The sequence below is a fragment of the Corvus hawaiiensis genome, chromosome 3 (genome assembly GCF_020740725.1).
Source record: "Corvus hawaiiensis isolate bCorHaw1 chromosome 3, bCorHaw1.pri.cur, whole genome shotgun sequence".
NCBI classification, from domain to species: Eukaryota; Metazoa; Chordata; class Aves; order Passeriformes; family Corvidae; genus Corvus; species Corvus hawaiiensis.
The window spans coordinates 57,747,803-57,765,521 of NC_063215.1; the positions used below are offsets into that span (position 1 = coordinate 57,747,803).

Below are 17,719 nucleotides of genomic sequence, written 5' to 3' on the forward strand. Positions count from 1 at the left end.
CAGGGGCCAGCATAGACCCTCATGGTACTGTGAACAAAGACACCTCAGGCCAGTGCTAAGTCAGGGTACCCCAGTTAAGTAGGCCTGACTTAACATTTTACAGGAAAAGCCTGAGTTGAACAACCTTTTGTTTCCTTGCTCCGTGGTTTTGTCTGCTGGAATCTAACTAGAAGCCACTAGTATTTGTCTGTTCTCCAAATTTGGTAAGAATAGGGAGAATCTCCCTTCCAAAAAAACTCCAAAAACCCAACAAACCAACAACAAAACATCTGGAACGGCCACATAGAAAGAAGTGGATTGTGCTTGGTTTGTGAGCTGTATGTGGGGGAAGGCATTGGAAGGAAATCAAAGGCAAGGTCAGTGCTTAAAAATAGTGTGTACGCAGTACCAAATGGCTGCTTTAGCCTTAGCACAGACACCTAAAAACTGTCCAAAGCTGCAGTTTTGCTCTCAGTGTGCAAGCTGAATATATCCCAAAGCTCACATTGCAATCCATGAGACTGCTGTTCCACATGGCCAGTAGGTAATGCTGAAAGTCAGTTAAATGAATGTCATTAAGAGTGAGCACACTGTAGCTGCCCCTACTTTTAAAGAAAGAACTAGCAAGTAGATGTACACAGTTGGGCCCTTCATTCTTATTGGCTTCAGTGGAAGGTGATATGGAAACTCTTAAATCAGGCCTGGACATTATTTAGTCCTAGAAATAAAATTATTTGGAATGAAAGCATCTAATACAACAAAATATCCTTGCCATCTCTTCCACAGCATGTCTATTCAGAATAGTACATTTTAAAAAAGTTATTGTTTAGGTGTTTCTTTCCCTCTGAATAACTCTGAAAGACATAGAGACACACTTCTTCCCTCCTTCATAAAAAGGAATCAGAATCATATAACCAGCATTTGTAAAAACTAGCTGCTAGGAATTGGCATTGTATCCAGCCATAGCAATCTATAATATGGGCAAACACACCAATGTGTCTAACCCAAAGAAAGATGCACAATTTTGTTTTCACTAAATGTAGGTAACAAAGCGATTCTATAAAATGTCTAACAGATAAGGCCTAAACTCTTTTCACTCCAGATCAGTGCCAAGATCAGCACGGTATGGGGAAGATGCAGCTCTGATCATGAGGGAAAGGAGGAAGGAGCTAAAGGGGGTTTGCTGTACCTCTTCCAGAACACCACCTTCTAGTTGTTCTTGGCAGCTCCAGCTGCAAATTGCTCAGCAGTTCTGGTAGATGTGCTGTACTGTGCCTGCCCTGCCATCTGAATTACCCAGTCTTAACTTTCTGCCTCCTGATTAATTTTTTCTGAATTATTTAATTTGTGACTCCTGAAGTAAAGAAATTATTAGTAGCTTCATTACCCATAGTGATGCTACCAATAAAGTTTGGAGCATTCCTGGTTCAGCTATTGTAAAAATGCTTAGGCTTCCTCATCCTAGGATAAAACTAAGCTTCAAAAACAAATACCAAAACTCTTCTCTATGGCCTTTTCTCTAAACCCACTGAAATTAACTGCAGGGCTGTGTTTCCCCTTAGAGCAGGAAATCACTCAGCTGGCAGTATTATGAAACATTACATAGTTATTAAGTGTTTTTCCAGGAATTTTTCAGTACTCATCAGAAAATAGTATAATAACTTATATACACTAATTTTCACTATTTTATGTGTGTATGTAGTGTAACTTCCATTAATGTGTGTTGGGGTTTAACCCCAGCTGGCAACTAAGTGCCCCAATGCCACTTGCTGCTCTCTGACTTAGAGTGAGCACTGCTCAACAACAACTAAAACATCAGTGTGTTACCAACATTTTTCTCATCCTAAATCCAAAACACAGCACTGCATCAGCCACCGAGAAGAAAATTAACTCTATCCTATCCTAACCCAAGGCAAAGTGCCATTACATTTACAAAAGGGATTCTGTGAAAATGACCTGGTGGTCTCCCAAATTTCTTCTTTCAATGGCTTCAGATCAAATTTGCCTACTTTAAACATTATTTTAAAAAATTGATGGTGTTGTCCACTGATTCCACCTTGAATCACATTGTGTTCTTTCTCTGTTGCATTTATAATGAGGATGACTTCATTATTTCACTGACAGTGTTATTAATGATGTGCAAGAGGGAAGAGAGATTGGCCCTTCAAGCCTTCTTCCCTTTCTGTCTTGCCCTCACAGGAATTGTTGTAATTGTAGAGTGTTAACAGAGGAAAAACCTGTATTGTTTAGTCAAATGAGAAGGTATACATGGATGAGAAAGACAGAATCTGGTGGGAAGGTACCATATACTGAAGCTTTTTTGATCATTAAAGTGTTTTAAGGCTAATGAGAATTTAGTACACATGTTGAGTGAAAGGATTTAGGCATCTTAAATCACTGCAAAACTAGATTCATTAGTGGCTGTCTTCTGTTTCCTTCTACCTTGGCTCCAGAGAACTTCTGTAGGAGCAACCTGCAACCCTAAATCCCACCCCAGATACTTGTATGTTGCTGTTGGATGTTGCCCAGGATCCATGAGAATGGATCAGCATGTCACGGCTGTATTGCTTCAGCCCCCTCCACTCCCCCATCAATGCTGCAACCATTTGCTGGCCATTGTGTGGCTTCCCGAGAAGTAGTAGATTTGTCTGCATTCAGACATTTTGCATGTGCAGCTTTGTCAGCTACGAGCACCAGAAGAGAAGAAAGGAAATGTGCCACTAATTAAACCATCAGTTCTGGTCAATGTCCTCATAGCAGCAAAAAGCTGTGTTGAGAGGTATAACTTCTATAATGTGGGTAGCTGGTATAAACACTGCTAGCAAACACCTCTTGCCAGTATGCACCACATCTCCACTTGGAGAGTTTGTTGTGAATGCTGTGCCTGCAAAGATTTTGTACTACGGAGAAGGTCCTAGCCACAGGGTGGGAGTGCCATTATGTTGAATGCGAAATTTCAGTTTTCCTAGTCTATAGTGGAGTCTGAAACTGCATGAAATGGGGATAAGCAGGCAAATGCACCCCAGTATCTCCTAATACTTTAAATGGTAGCTTGGCCTTTAGAGCAGTTGCTTTGTGAATATTGCCTCTGCTTGGAAGCTTCTCATCACCTGTGGAGCCTCCAGACAATGATCCAGTGTGTAGGCTTCAGCAGAATAACTTCCACTGACTCTTTGGGCAGCTTTATCCTCTAGTTTCTTTCCCTAATTTTGCTGCCTGGAGATGGTGTGAGTGCCCCTGCTCTCTCACAGTGTTCAAGAGTTCCTGTGTGTGAACAGAGCAAACACCTGGGAGCAGCAGAGAGGCACCTGAGACTGATGTTTGGGTGCTGGGTGAGCAGCAGCTCTCTAAAGCCAGCAGTGGGAAGGGAAAGAATTATAGAATAGTTTGTGTTGGAAGGGACTTTTAAAGTTCCCCATGTCCAATAAATGTAGCTGCATTGCATCCGATGAGCCCTGTGCCTGTGGGTTACTGTGATCCATTGTACTAGTTTGAAAGCAAACCAGTGGGAGGCACCAAGTCAGAAAAACGATTTAATAGGGAAATTAAAAAAAAGGTAGAAAACACTGGTTTAAACTGGTGGAGTCAGGATACAACCTGACACCCCAATAAAATGGTGGCTGCAGTCCTCCTGAAGTGGTGGATGTAGTTCTGTTGAAGCACTGATCCTGTAGAAAGGGTCTGCTCTTCCTTGGAAGGTCCAGTGGTGGCTATGTACCTCCTGCCCTCTGGGAATCCAGTGGAAAGGGCGTTGGTGGTGTTTGGAATCTCAGATTATATCCAGGATGGAATGCTTGGTTCCTCCTTCTGGGTGGAGCATCTCACAATGGGATGATGAGTCATGAGGCCAGGCGCTGATCAGGCTCATTAACAGAAGATAGTCTGGAGGGAAGAGGCAAGGAAACACTGCCCCACCTGGTTCCAATAGCTCATGAGGATGGCAATAGAATACAGTGCAACCCAGGACACCCATCTCTGTGATTTTCCTGCTGCTGGTGCTTGGTGTAAAAAGCAAAATCTGAAAATCCAGTACAGCAGGTGTTACACATGCTGTTACACATTTCCACAGAGAACAGTGGGCAGAGCCACACAGCAGGACATCAGATGTAACAGTGCCTCCAGTTATCTGTCAGGCAGTGTTGCCCATTCCAGTGGTTTGTGTAAGTGGAAGAGTTCATATCAGAAATATTTCCCTTCCATCCAACCTAGAACATCTGGGCTTTGCTGAATTCATTAAGTGCAGTTATTATAACTAAATGCAATTAGCAGAGTGCTGAATTCATTAAGTGCAGTTATTATAACTAAATGCAATTAGCAGAGTGAAGCCATGCTAGAAACGGGCTGCATGACTGAAATTTTTAAAACCCATGGTGATCTAGACAAACTGGGAGTAAAGTGCAGAAGAATGAAAGCTCTTGTTCACACAGGTTTCACACATTTAGTTGTGGACAAGAGGGAAATGTGTCTTAACATAAGCTTCATTTTCAGGCAAATGCATACATGGATTGGCCGATCTATTAATTATAATCGAATTGGAGGAAAATGTTACTACAGATTTTAAACCACCCTTAGCACTGCCACTGCTATCACTGCTAGTGACTGAAAATTATAGAAAAAAGTAATCCTGCAGTTTTCTCTATTTGTATCTGTTTGACTCGGTTTAAACTATGAAATTACTAGACTTGTCTGGTTCACTTTTCTTCATGGGTAGTGCAGTGTTCTGGCTTTCATATCCTATGAAACTAGTGATGCCACAGAATTGCAAGGGAAATGCTTTGGTCCTACAGCATAGATATAATTAAATCCAAATAAAGTATTTTCATTGCCTGAGATGAAGAATCTTAGAAAAAAAAACTAAACCAGCCACTCAGGTAATAACATGAATATAATTTTTAATGCCATATTATCAGACCATTGATGGGAATTTTCAATTGCATTTTTAAATTCTTTCTTTAATAAAACATATAATCATTATCATATGGTATAATGCCTATAACCAGCTATATCTAACAGGATTGTAATCCTGTTGAGCTGCTGTAATGGCATGAACCACAAAAGCAAAACCCAAGTGGTTTATCAATGTCAACAAACTCCCAGATGGAATTACAGTCTTATACGCACCATTTAGCTGTATGCTATTCATTACAACATATGACAAAAATTATGCTTCTATTAAAAATGCACAGATGAGAATATGTGTTGTTGAAGAGGGATTGTTTAAAGAGCAGAAGGCATCTTTTGCTGAAAAGCAGTCTCATTTTCCGTGCACTGCCTTTTCAGGCATATTTGCAGAATGATGGGGAATTAGGTTCAAATCCTGAAAGAAATACAGTGCCTTGGGGTCAGCAGAATATTTCTGGTTTTGTCTTTTCATATGCACTTTTCTTGTGCTGTCCACATTTGGGGAAATGTGGCCACCTTCAGAGAAAGCATGAGCTGGATGGAGCAAGGCAATGAGAATCTTTGAGAAATAAACCACGAGGTTCTGGCCTTGGAAGTCCTTTGGAACCCACTGGGACTTTGTAACAGAGAGGGGGCAGTCCCTGGACATTATTTTGTAAAAGTTCAAAACTAGTCAAACAGTACAGATTCCAAAGTTCAATGTGCGGTTTTGTGCAGTGATGTTTGTCATTTTTTTAGAAAAGCCTCAGTATAAAAAAAAAAATTCCCATCTTAAAATGAAATTGCAACTGGAAAGCAGTGCAATGAGACAAAAATGAAGCTAAATTATACCAAGTAAAAGTGTTTTCTGACTTGGAGCTAGCTTGGAAACCCCCAAAGTATTTGAAGAGATCCTCAGTGCTTCAAGCAACACAAGGTTCTCTCATCTACAATTGAAGTAGATGGACTCTCCAGTATTTACCACTATAATGGCTGTGTGGGCAAAGAGGAGAGGTAAAAGCAGAAAAGGCTGAACTGAAGCAGTGGTTTGCTATGTCCCAGGACCCTCCAGAGAGATGCTAACACTGTGGTTGACCAATCCACCAAGAGAGATGGCAGCTCTGGGGCTGACCAGGAGAGTTCAGTGGGTCACTCCTGGGAAGCAAGAAGGCAGGCTCTGTGAGAACAATGGGCTCTTGTGGGTTTAATTCCCTGCTGCAATACCAGAAGTAGGATGATAGCATTGTAGGATGGTGCCTTCTGTAGCTCTGAGTTATTTAATTCCCCCATCCTAGGGAACTGAGACACTTATGCCTGCATGGAGCTGGCTTCTCCAGGTGTGCTTTATGCAGGAACAACAATGGTGAAAAAACAGGATACATGTGTAGGCTGGAGAAGGAAAACACATCTGCTAGCTGAGGCATGGAAAAAATTCCATGCCTCAGCTAGCAGATGCTCAGTGCAGATTTCTGCAGCATGCTTAGTGTGGAAGACGTGTGTCTGGGGACATAAATCCTGTTCCCATGGCCCATGTGACACATGCATGGTGTGGTTTAAACCCAGATGACAACTAGACACCACCCAGCTTCTCACTCGATCCCCTGCCAGTGGAATAGGGGAAAGTAAAAGTGAGAAAACTTGTGGGTTGAGATAAAGACAGTTTAAGAAGAGAAAAAAGGAAGAATGTAATAACAATAACAGTAGTAAAAAATACAAAGCAAGTGATGCACAATGCAATAGATGCTCAGCCAGTTCCTAAGCAGCAGCCCCTGCCCAGTTTCCCCCCAGTTTATGTACCAAGCTTGATGCCATATGGTATGGAATATCCCTTTGGCCAGTTGGGGTCAGCTGTCCTGTTTGTATCCCCTCACACCTTCTTGTGCCCCTCCAGCATTATTGCTGGCAGAGCATAGGAAGCTGGAAAGTCCTTGACTTAGCATAAACAGTACTTAGAAACAAGTAAAAATATTATTTTATTATCAACATTATTCTCATGCTAAATCCAAAACACATCTCTGTACCAGCTACTAGGAAAAGAATAACTCCATCCCAGCCCAAACCAGGATAATGCACATTTCCAGCTTGCCATGAATGTATGTCCACAAATGCAAGGAGTTGCCGTCATTGGCCAGGGCAGCTTCTCTGAATTGTTGACAGAGCATCAGCCTCATAATTTACTTTTCTTCTGAGCTGGGCATGCATGGAGGTTTCTTTCAAACATACTGAACCTGGCTTAGCAGAGGGAAAGCAGTGAATGCCTTGGGTTGCCACTTATGGGTGACAGCAGCTGGGTAGCATCAGCCACATCAAGGACAAGCTCCAGATGCCTACAAATGGACAGGGTGGAAATTAAGTTTGTTTGCAAGACAGCAAGAGATTTTAAGGGCAAAGACTAGGAAATTAGCTTGAGCTGGGCAGAATTATTTTCTTTAGTTTAATCTTGGGTTTTCTTTGTTTTAGTAAAGCAGATTTCATCCCAGTGTCTCCTCAGGGCTACACCCCTGCATCATTCATGTTTTCCTCATGTACAAATCCAAATTTAAAGCTTTGTTTTCAGAAAAAAAAATTAGAAATGGGAAAGTTTTCCTGTAAGGTTTATATTTTGTATTTTTCATTGTTGTTTGTATTCTGTAATTCCATGAGGTGTCAGTAGAAACATGTTTCAAGATAGTTGAAATACCACCATAACATGTAATCGTTGAAATATTTCACATTCTGTTTTCATAATAGAAAGAGCCTGCTTTGTACTGACTGTCGTATCAAATCTGCTTTTCCATAACAAAATGCCTCTTCATCTTCTAATGAAACCATTCTATACCCTTTCATAACAGGCATGCTTATGGCTAAGAGGAACAAGCACAAAAATATAAAACCACAAATGAAATTTAGAATGAAATCTCAATTTGCTGAACAACATTAACCTGTTTTTCAAGACAAATGCCAGAAAAGCTGAGAATTTTTAGAGAATTGTTGTTACTAAATTCGGAAACCAATTGGTGGAAAAGAGAGAACTTTAAAATCTTTGTGCAGACTTCATTTTGCTGTCCTTAACAATTTTCACAAGGGGACTAAAAGCAAGAAAAAACAGGCATGACACAACCCCTGACGCCTTCCCAAATCTCTTGATGCTGCAACTCCTGCAATCTCCTCTCTGTCTGCAACGGGGTGGTGGGGATTCCTGAGTGAGCTAGAAGTAGCAGGTGAGAGGGTTAAATAAGCTCCTTAAACAATTTCCATCCTGCCAATGCCCTGTCTTAAAATCCCTGAATTACTCACCAGCACAACTGTTTATTTCATTATTAAAATGAGGCTACAGGGCTCTCCCTTCTCCCACCCACACATGATGTTCACGGAAGGAGAACTACTCCCACACGATTACAAGGTCTACTATTAAGTGTGAACTTCATATTTAATTGTAATTGCTAGCAAAATATAATTTAACAGCAAAATATGCTGAATTTGTAACAAAGTAACCCTTTTATTTGAGCAGGAATATGGATGCTGCCCAAATGTGTCCGCATGGTTCCAATTAAGTTGGGGAATGTTTAATGTAAAACTCAACTTGATGAAACTAACCAAAGTTTCTGACAAACCAATAAATTTGAGTCTAGAAAGCCCTGCATATACAGTACAGTCAGGGAGGGGCAACACCCACTGGGTCATCAATTTTGGTGCAGTCTTCCTGTTCGTTTATGCTAAAATAATACTATGTAGTTAATTCAATTTCTTCCCAGCTGTAAACATAGAGAGGAATGCTGGATGCAGATCTAGCTGAGGATGGAGGGGGGCCTGGGCTGATTCATCAGCCTCTGTGCAATTTCCAGGCTGAAATGTTAAGAGACTTTAAACCCAGCATTGCTTTTCCTTCTTTTCCTTCTTTTCCTTCTTTTCCTTCTTTTTTTCCCTTCCCTTGTTTTCCTTCCTTTTTTCTCTTCTCCTCCTCCTCCTCCTCCTCTTTGGTGGCTACCTCACCAACAATTCAGAAAATCTAAGTGTTTGTTGATGGAAATCTGAGCACATGGTTACCTGCAGGGACATTTTCAGCAGATCTCTCAGTGAGTTCTGTTCTTCTCAGCCCTCTTGTTACTGGCAGGTCCCACCTCAAGTGGGACCTTTTTTGAAGCTCATGTGTTGAAATCACAGTTTGATATTGGACACAGCTACGTAAAACCATCTGAGTTCAGAGTCTGACCTACATTACACAGGTTTTGTGTTGGGTTGTTTGTTTTTTTTCTTTTCAGCAGAATTTCTGAATTATAAAAATAAAGCTGCTGTGGTTAATGAGTTTGCAAACATGCAGGAGGAAATTGCTGGTGGACTGCTTTATCAGTGTTGATGCTGGGTATAAGACATGCAGTTCTTGGGAGTCCTGCCTTCTGAAAGAGGAGAGCTTCAGGGCTCTGAAGCAGCACAAATCCCCAGAGAACTGGAGTCAAGGGATGCTGGTTATATCCCTGCAATGAGAGCTGCTGTGTGTGGTGAACAAAATAATCATAAGTTATTTAGCTATCACATATAAATCTTCCTCAAGAACCAGGGAAGGTCGTTTATCTGGGGTGAGTTCAAAAATAAGGCAATAGATAAGAAATGTTTACCTTTTCACTGCTGCTGTCACTAGGCTGTACCTCATTTTCTTCACAGCTGCATCTGCAGGCAGCACAGGCTCAGGTTTCCAGAGGTGGCTGCATGCCCAGAGGGTTTCACCAGAACAGGGTCTGATACCCCAGGTGACCCCATTGTGCCCAAACAGTGCAAGAGGAAAATGTGCTGGGAAACCACCTGTACCTGTGTCTCATCATCCTCTGAACCACCCATCTCTGTTCTGCCTAATCCTCTATTTTTCATTGCAAAATTCATCTTATATACTCCCTTCCTCATTCTCTGTCTTTCTACTGAAACTCTAACCTCCTCAGCAGTGTTTTCAATGCCTACCAGGATAATGCCTGTTCCATGTTCTAAACCAGGCCATGACATGCTCCTCTGAAATGCTTTAAAAATTATCTCAGTTAACATGAATTGCTCTCTAATTCTGCTCAGTGTTTGTGTGCAGACTACTTCTCTGAATTCATCTGGCATCTTTTCTTACTCAGGAGTGTTTCTAAAGGATCTTATGCAAGGGAAGTTTTGTTTCTCCATCCCCTTCCTCCTCCCCACCAACTTTGTAGGACAAAAGAAAAGCTGGCTAATTAATTTGCCTTTTCCTCTCTAGCTACTGAGAAATCTGTTTACACTTTAAATGGGGTGGGCCAAGTTGCTCTTGCCCTCCCAAGGCCAAAATAAGAGCACACTTCAAAAGAAGACTTTGTAAGTACCTGTGTTTGCTAGAAATATTTACCTTCTGAGTCTTGTGACCAAAGCAAATCATTCATTTGAGCAGAATACAATGGACTTTTATTTCCTGTTATGGGAAATACATTCACTGAGATCCTGAGAGCATCATTTGGTAGCTGAGGCTTGAGGGTCAGTTCAAAGTTATCACTAGCTGTCTCCTGCTCCTGCTTTCCCTTTTCTGCCTGGTCTCCTGATGAGAGACTGCTTCAGTCAGCATTTAGCTATCTTTTTAAAGGCTAAGAAAGTTATTTTTGTCATTTTTTCTCCTAACTTTACAAATTCAGAATGCTCCCTCTAAGGTAATTTTGAAGTACAGAGACAGAAATATGGGCTAAATAATCAGCAGTGACTCAGAGGATCTAATATGTATTTAAAATTATCAAGATATATTGTTCTATTTTCCCAGAAGTGTAATAATGAATAACCATAAGCCTGGCATGCTTATATTAATCTCTCTAGGATATTACAGTTTGCATTCAAGACCTGAAGTATTTTTTCAATGACAGCACCAGTTGGTTTGCATCTTCTCCATTTCTTCTATGCTAGACAGGTCCATGCATAAGCCATGTGCTATTTTCTTATTGTACAAAGACAACAACTAGAGGATAATGCAGAGGGAGAATAAACCACATTTTTATTTTCTACTTTTCAAAAAAAATTCTGTTTGCATAAGATATTCCTACACTTTGGAAGATACTTTTTGTTGATATAGAAGAACTTTAAATTGGTACTTAAGAAATAGCTTGATCTTTTTATGTGTTTGTCTTTATCTCAGAATATAAACTTCCTCATGACACTGGGCAAAAGGAATTTGATAACCAGGAGCAACTTCAGACTTCAACATCTGTGCTTAGACACATCAGTAAAGATACTGAAGGGGAATGGTTGTGTTTGGGTCTTGTGGGTCTTTAACTTGTGGGACAGGGATTTTAACTCCCTGTGGGTGTCCTTCATGGTGGGTACCTGATCCAGGTTATGACATTATCATTTATGTTTCTGCAACAAGCAGGCAGTGCTTTGTTCTCTTCAGGATTTCCAAATGTCTGGAATATTGGAGCAGGAGAAACCATATCTTTCTAGAGCTTATTTTTATGGAATGCATTATGAAAAGGGATCCTTAGGAAATAGCAAGTCACCAGTATTCTTATTAAAATGACCTTAAGGTCAGATTCTGCCACTGTTAATCAGAAGAGTTGTACCTTATTCCTTGAGCTTTCCTATTGGATTCAGTGGGATTACATAAGGAATTCAGGTACTACCTGATGGGACCAAAGTGACAGTGAGGCTGGCTCCAAATAAGCAAGCAGCTGTAATGCAACAGGTCTTCATTTTTACCTTCTATTTTAGCTAGGTAAAAATATTTCATACGCAAGTTATTTTCTTTTGAAAATCCGCTCTTCACAGAGATGAAATTTTATGTAGCAAGTATTAATATATTTTTATTAATATTTTAATATATTTATTGTTGTAATGTGAAGTCATCTTTGTTGAGAATGTAATTATAGATTAGAAGCTCTCTAGTTTTTTATTTTCAAAAAATATACAATATAAAGAAAATAATTTTGTTGTGAAGTTTCCTTGAAATTCTGCAAGTTTCACAGAGATCTTTTCCAGGGTTTGTTTGTATTTCTTTTTTATTTTACTTTTACCAGGCAAAATAGTTTGATTTTAGAACTGGGCAGTATTTCCTGGTCTTTCTGAAATGACGTTTAGTGAACCATGACTTGATTCAATATTGTAACAGTGGCATGAAACAGAATGGAGCTGTGTTGTGGTTTAGGAATGGTACTCCCCAATTTAGTGCTCCCACTGATTCTCCCACTGATTCTCCATGTGTGCCCTCCTTCCCTTGCAGCTGGATGGAGAGAACAATTGGAGGTACAAAACCTGAAGATCACTGGCTGAGATAAGAACAATTTACTGGAAACAGCAATAAGATAAGAAAACGATGAGTAACAGCAACAATACTAATGACAGAGGGTACAAGAGAGAGAAGAATGATTCACACAGGAAACCCCCAACAATACCTGACTGCTCCCTCATCACGCTATGCCAACTCGGAAGAGAGCCCTTCTCTCATCCTCAGAAAATGATATGAAGTAGTGAAGAATAACTTTTGGGTCCTGGCCATGTCCCCTCCTGCCTAATGCAAAAATTGCCCCTGTTCTGGCCAGAACCCAGACAGGCTTCTATGCAATGCTGAACATAAATGAACTCACCTATGAAGAATTATTTGTACTTCTGCAAAATTAAGTGATGAGAACTTATTTGCACACTTTTATACACTGGGAGAAAGGAATGCCAGAATTATTTTTTTCTTCTCCTTTATGGAGAAGAAAACAAATCTGGCTTAGGTTTCACTCTAATAAATAGGTTCTTTTCAGCCAGACACAAACCACTTCTTTGGGTACTTGCAAGAACATTCTTAGCTTTGAGTGTTAGTTCAGGTTGTTGGACTTGAACTCCAGGACTCGAGCACTGCAAGAAGGTATTTTACTAATAAAAGCTTTCATTTTTCAAAGTAATAAAGGGTTGTTGTTTGTGGGGCTTTGGGGTTTTTTCTTGTGGTTTTTTTTTGCGTTTTTTTTTAATAAGCCATCAAATTTAAAAATGCTTGGATACAAAGAAATTCTGTGATACACAGCTTGCTGTGCAGACATGCAGCCCTTTCTGAGTATTTCAGAGCCTGGAAAGGATTTATGCTCTGTGCTAGTCCTGTGCTCAGAGGCAAGCTTAATGCTCTCTAATCTAATGGTGAAATTGTTCACACGGATCACCAAAACTAGATTTTAAAAGGAGCTGAATAATGATTTAACTGCATTGAGGTGTGCACTATGTAAATTTAATTCAGAAGAATCAAATGTCAGTATTCAAGTCAGAAAATGCATGATTTAATGTATTTTCCGGTGTCCTGTTTTCCTGTGTTCTGCTGGTGTGACTGCAGATATTGAGATGCTTCTTTTTAACTTCTCTGTGATGAAAGCAATCATGATTATAGAAACCAAAACTTAGAACTTAAAATAAATGTAGGTCTGAATGATTCATAAGAAAAGACAGGACTTTTTGCTTCTTTCCTTGAGCCAAACTGTGCCTTAAAAGTATGAATGTAAATGTCAGTGATTCTTGCAAATTTCCTGGATATAAGGGTAAAAAACCTGGTGGACTGTTTAGGTAACCAAGAATAATTTTTTCATGTTAAAGAATAAATATTATTCGTTTTTTTTCCTAAGTGCAAAATATTCCCCTCAAATAGAAGTAGAGGCAAAGAAATTTCTTGTTATGTTTTTGAGCATAGTCAATGCGAGCCGTTAACAGGTAACTTTAATGCTGAAAATATATCTGGACTCTTTAGACAATATTTCTGAATAATTAGTAGCTTCAAAGGAGGGTGAGATTCATATCATGTTATACATAAAAGGAAAAAAGACATAGCTGTTTACATTCATCAAATCCCGAGGAGGAAAATTCTGCATCGTCTATTATTTTTTTTTGACAATATAAAATTGTTTGTTTTTGTGTATCTAGAAATGGTTTTATCCAATAAAATTTGAACATAGTACTGAAGGCAATATTATTTCCCTAGAAAATAATTTTTTACAGTACTACCTCAACCTCTTGAGATGTATTTTTTCTCCAATTTTAACTCTTGGTGTTTCTGATCCACTGGTATAATGTTGTGTATCATTTTGTATAATTTCTCTCTGTTGGAGACATGGCAGATCTTTTAAATGCTTGTAATTTATGTTTTCCTCTGAAGTAGCCAGTATTCAAGTTATACTGATGTTGTTCCTTATGTTCCTTGCCTACACAGGGCAGCAGTACTACACTTGCAGACTTCACTTTCCAATCTTATGGCAGCATCTGGAGAGCGGGCTCATAGGTTGTGGTCCCGAAGCGCCAGTGCGATGCCAGCATAAACCAAGGTGCCGTGGAGACTTTGCAGACAGAGCACAAAATGGTGAGACAGACACTAATGGGGGGAATATCAGAAGAGCAGGGGAAATACTGAGGTCAGGCCTCAGGGGTTACAAACTAAGTGCTTAGGAACGGCTCCTCCTGGGCCAAGCGTTGAGTAGAAGTTTTCTGCATTGTCTGAGGGTGTGCTTTCCTTCACTTGGGTCGTCTGTGATGGGCTTCAGAACAAGAATGATTGCTTTGAACCCATTGCAGAAAGCTTTTCCTGGTGTAAGGGGTTAAGCCTCAAAACATTCCCCAGGATGGAGAAATCTCTTGCCTTCCATTTTGTCTAAGTGTATATAATCTTTTTTTCCTCAGGCAGACTGTCCCTGAGTTTCTCATTTCATAGTTTGTGTTGGCTGGAAGCAAGAGGAGTCTGTTATATTTAAATTTATTTATGTTATACTTGTGACTATTGTATTTCTTAATATTTTAAAATGTCATAAACATTTCCAGTGCTGAGGGCACATGAGCACATAAGCCCACATTAGCCTACTGTCCTGGTGAGACATGGTCACAGTTTGGGACTGTCTTCTGCTCCCTATCCCCTTGTACCTTCTGCTTTGGTGGCTTCATCTGCTCTTTTAATTTGGTTTTTTAATCGCCATGTTATACTTCACCCCCATATTCACTCCTTTTGCTATAAAATCAGCCTGAGGGCTCATGCTGTGTCTCCAAGGACCACACGGAGTTGTGTTCAGAGTTGTCAATTGCGCTGGAAAGAATCACATCTTTTTAAAATACAGAAGAAATTATTTTTTTTGCTTTTTCAGCATTTTTTTGCATACTCTAAGCTCTGCCATCTCATTCTACATTATGTTTGCTTTTGTGCTTATTATGATTCTTTAAAAAAAATTTTTATTGCTAGTCCAGTCAGGTGAACATCTTACGTTTTCTCTATCAATTTTCCATGCTTTGTAGTGTGTATTGCTTCTTGTATCTCTGTCTTGGATTTGCTACATGTGACTCTGTTTCTGTGATTTTCCTCTTCTCTTTTCTATGGAGTGAAAAAAGCATTTGCAGTCTTGTTGTTGTCATCCTTGGTTGTACAATAGTGTTCTTGAGCCTTTCTCTTATAGTATAATAGAACATTTTAAGAAGCACTTGTGAAAACTATTCTTTTCTGGTTGATCAACCCTATTTGTGAAATGTAAACTTATTCTGAGACAACTTCTCATTTTTAGTTTGGTAACCAATTTAATTTTATTCACCAGAACAAAACTTAAAATTGAAGTTTACACTATTGCTGAACTTTAAGGCTGTAGAAAAACTTTAAAATAACCCTAATGCTTCAATGAAAAAATTTCATACATGGGAAAGAAAGAAAAATTTTGCACCTTGGGATTCCAGTAAAATTTAGATAGATAATGATTTTCCTTTTTAGGTAGCACTGTTAGCAGGTGTAATGGTTCTTTCTCCTCACCAACCAAGAGAGTGATGCTTCTGGAGAGGAATTCAAACCCCTAATTCATTGACATTAAACAGGCTTTGGTGTGGGTTTGGATGAGTCCATGTTTCAAGGAATGTGTATGAAGTTTGATGAGCACATCATCTGTCACTGAAATCCATTGTTTTGCTTGCATTTCTTCTACCCAGTGCTAAAAGAATGAATACAACCAGGAATTAATAAACCAGAAACAGAAGAGGTCATGAATTTGTTTTTCTGTCTGGTAACTGGGTGCCTAAACTCAAATTCAGGAAAGCATTTCTATGGAAAAGCAAGCTTACAGTGTGCTTAATGTCAGTCACAGGTCTGCACTACATTAAGGCACATTTCAAAGAAAAAAAATTACACATGGGCATAGGTGTTTTTGAAAATGGGGACTTCAAACATAAATATGGGAAGGGGATTTTGCAACAAATCAGGAAAAGGTCTGTGTGCTGGTACCCAGGATGTCTTTGGTGAAGGGCAGTTCCCTTGTTTTCCTGGGATTTTCACTGTGCAGTCCCACAGATACCACTCAGGCAGCACTGTCATGAGAGAGTCAATTAGGAATATGGCAAGCAAAAGGGAAGAAACATAAAGCAAAAAGTTTTCTTACCAATCAGCTAGGGTATGCTTCACAGAATGTAACACAGTTGTTCGTCTAACTGGGCAGACAAGCTAGAGATACAGTCTGTGATACCTTAATTTCTAACAAGGGGTTTTTCTTTTTTTTTTTTTTTTTCAGTTGAGTTGCCGTTGAGAAGATTTTGATTAGTTAGTCATCAAACTTATTTACAGTATTCTATGTCTGTAGTTAATTTATGAGTAGTTCTTGGCACACTTCAAACAGCTGTAATGGCTGTGCAGTGTATATGGTGTTTCCTGACTGAATGAGAGGAATGAGATTTCCCCTGCAAATATTTTTTTGTAGGGCTTCAAAATTTGCTTTTCCTGAGTATTTAAAAATATTTTTAATACTGTTTCCATGAGCATGCCTGTTTCTGTGAGCACAAAGTCAACATGGTTGAAATGAAGAGTTTAAAATTTTAAAAGAAAAATAAAGCGCTTCTTTTTTAGCACAATCATCCGGCTTGACCTGAAAGTCACTTTAATCCTAGTTCTAAGGTTTCATAGGGAAGTACACAGCCACAGGCACGTTCACACATTACTTGTGTTCATGGAAGCATTAACTGAATTTCCAAAGTTCTGTCTCAGCACATGCTACATGCAGTGGGAAGAATTCTTTAAAAGTCTCTCTCACTGTTGGATCCCCAGTCCTTGTGGTTTCATGTCAAGACTCATGAAGGAAGAAGGGAGTACCTAAAGTTCAGGTGGATAAGCAGTTATGGCAATGACACTGTAATGCAAGAATAATTTCATCAGACCTGAGGAAACAAACCAGGGTTGGGGCTGACTACAAAATTACAGTTTTTCAAATTGTGGGAAGTTGAAATGCAGTGGTTGTCAAATTTCTGAAAGTGGAAACACCTATACCATAAATAATTCTACCAGCAAGAGATAGCCCCTAAACATTTCTGAATGACACAAAACCAGGACCAACAACTTCACCTTTGGCACAGGAATCTCTTAAAAATACACAGGAAGACACCACCCTACAGCTCTTTCATTACAGATAGTTTTTCTAAAATGCCTCTGACACCACCCTACAGCTCTTTCATTACAGATAGTTTTTCTAAAATGCCTCTGACCCTACAGCTCTTTCATTACAGATAGTTTTTCTAAAATGCCTCTGACACAGATAACCCTACCCAGCTAAACACAAACTGCCCCTGCGGCAGAGCGGGGTGGATACGCTGGATGGAGATCAGATTAGATCAACTATGTCATGCTCCTGTCAGTCACTGTGTGTCCTGAAACTGAAAGAAAGCTGCATCATTTCAGTGAAGTAAACCAGTGTCTCCCCTGGCTGCTTGCTAGCAGTGGTCAAGATTGCCTTTCTCTCAGGCCAGTTTATTTGGGTCTTGGCATTTGTCTGACTCTGTAAGTGATGAACTAGACCAAAAGGATCTAAAGTTCAGGCCCAGCTTGGCTAGATTTTTAGGGATTTTACAACTGAATTTTTTTATTTTACTTGTGCAACATTTCCAAGAAATACTTTACTATATATATATATATATATAAAAT

General features: G+C 39.6%; 1 long non-coding RNA gene across 2 annotated transcripts in view; it reads left to right on the plus strand.

Moving 5' to 3' along the window:
• Window positions 1-17,719, plus strand: part of LOC125322877 — a 57,110-nt gene that overhangs the window by 8,719 nt on the left and 30,672 nt on the right. The window contains exons 2-3 of one of the 2 annotated variants that reach the window (XR_007202259.1): window positions 12,047-12,679; window positions 14,003-14,149. This is a non-coding gene — a long non-coding RNA (uncharacterized LOC125322877). Of the gene's footprint in view, window positions 1-11,702; window positions 12,680-14,002; window positions 14,150-17,719 lie in introns of those variants that run through there. The other variant, XR_007202258.1, reaches the window with a different exon arrangement.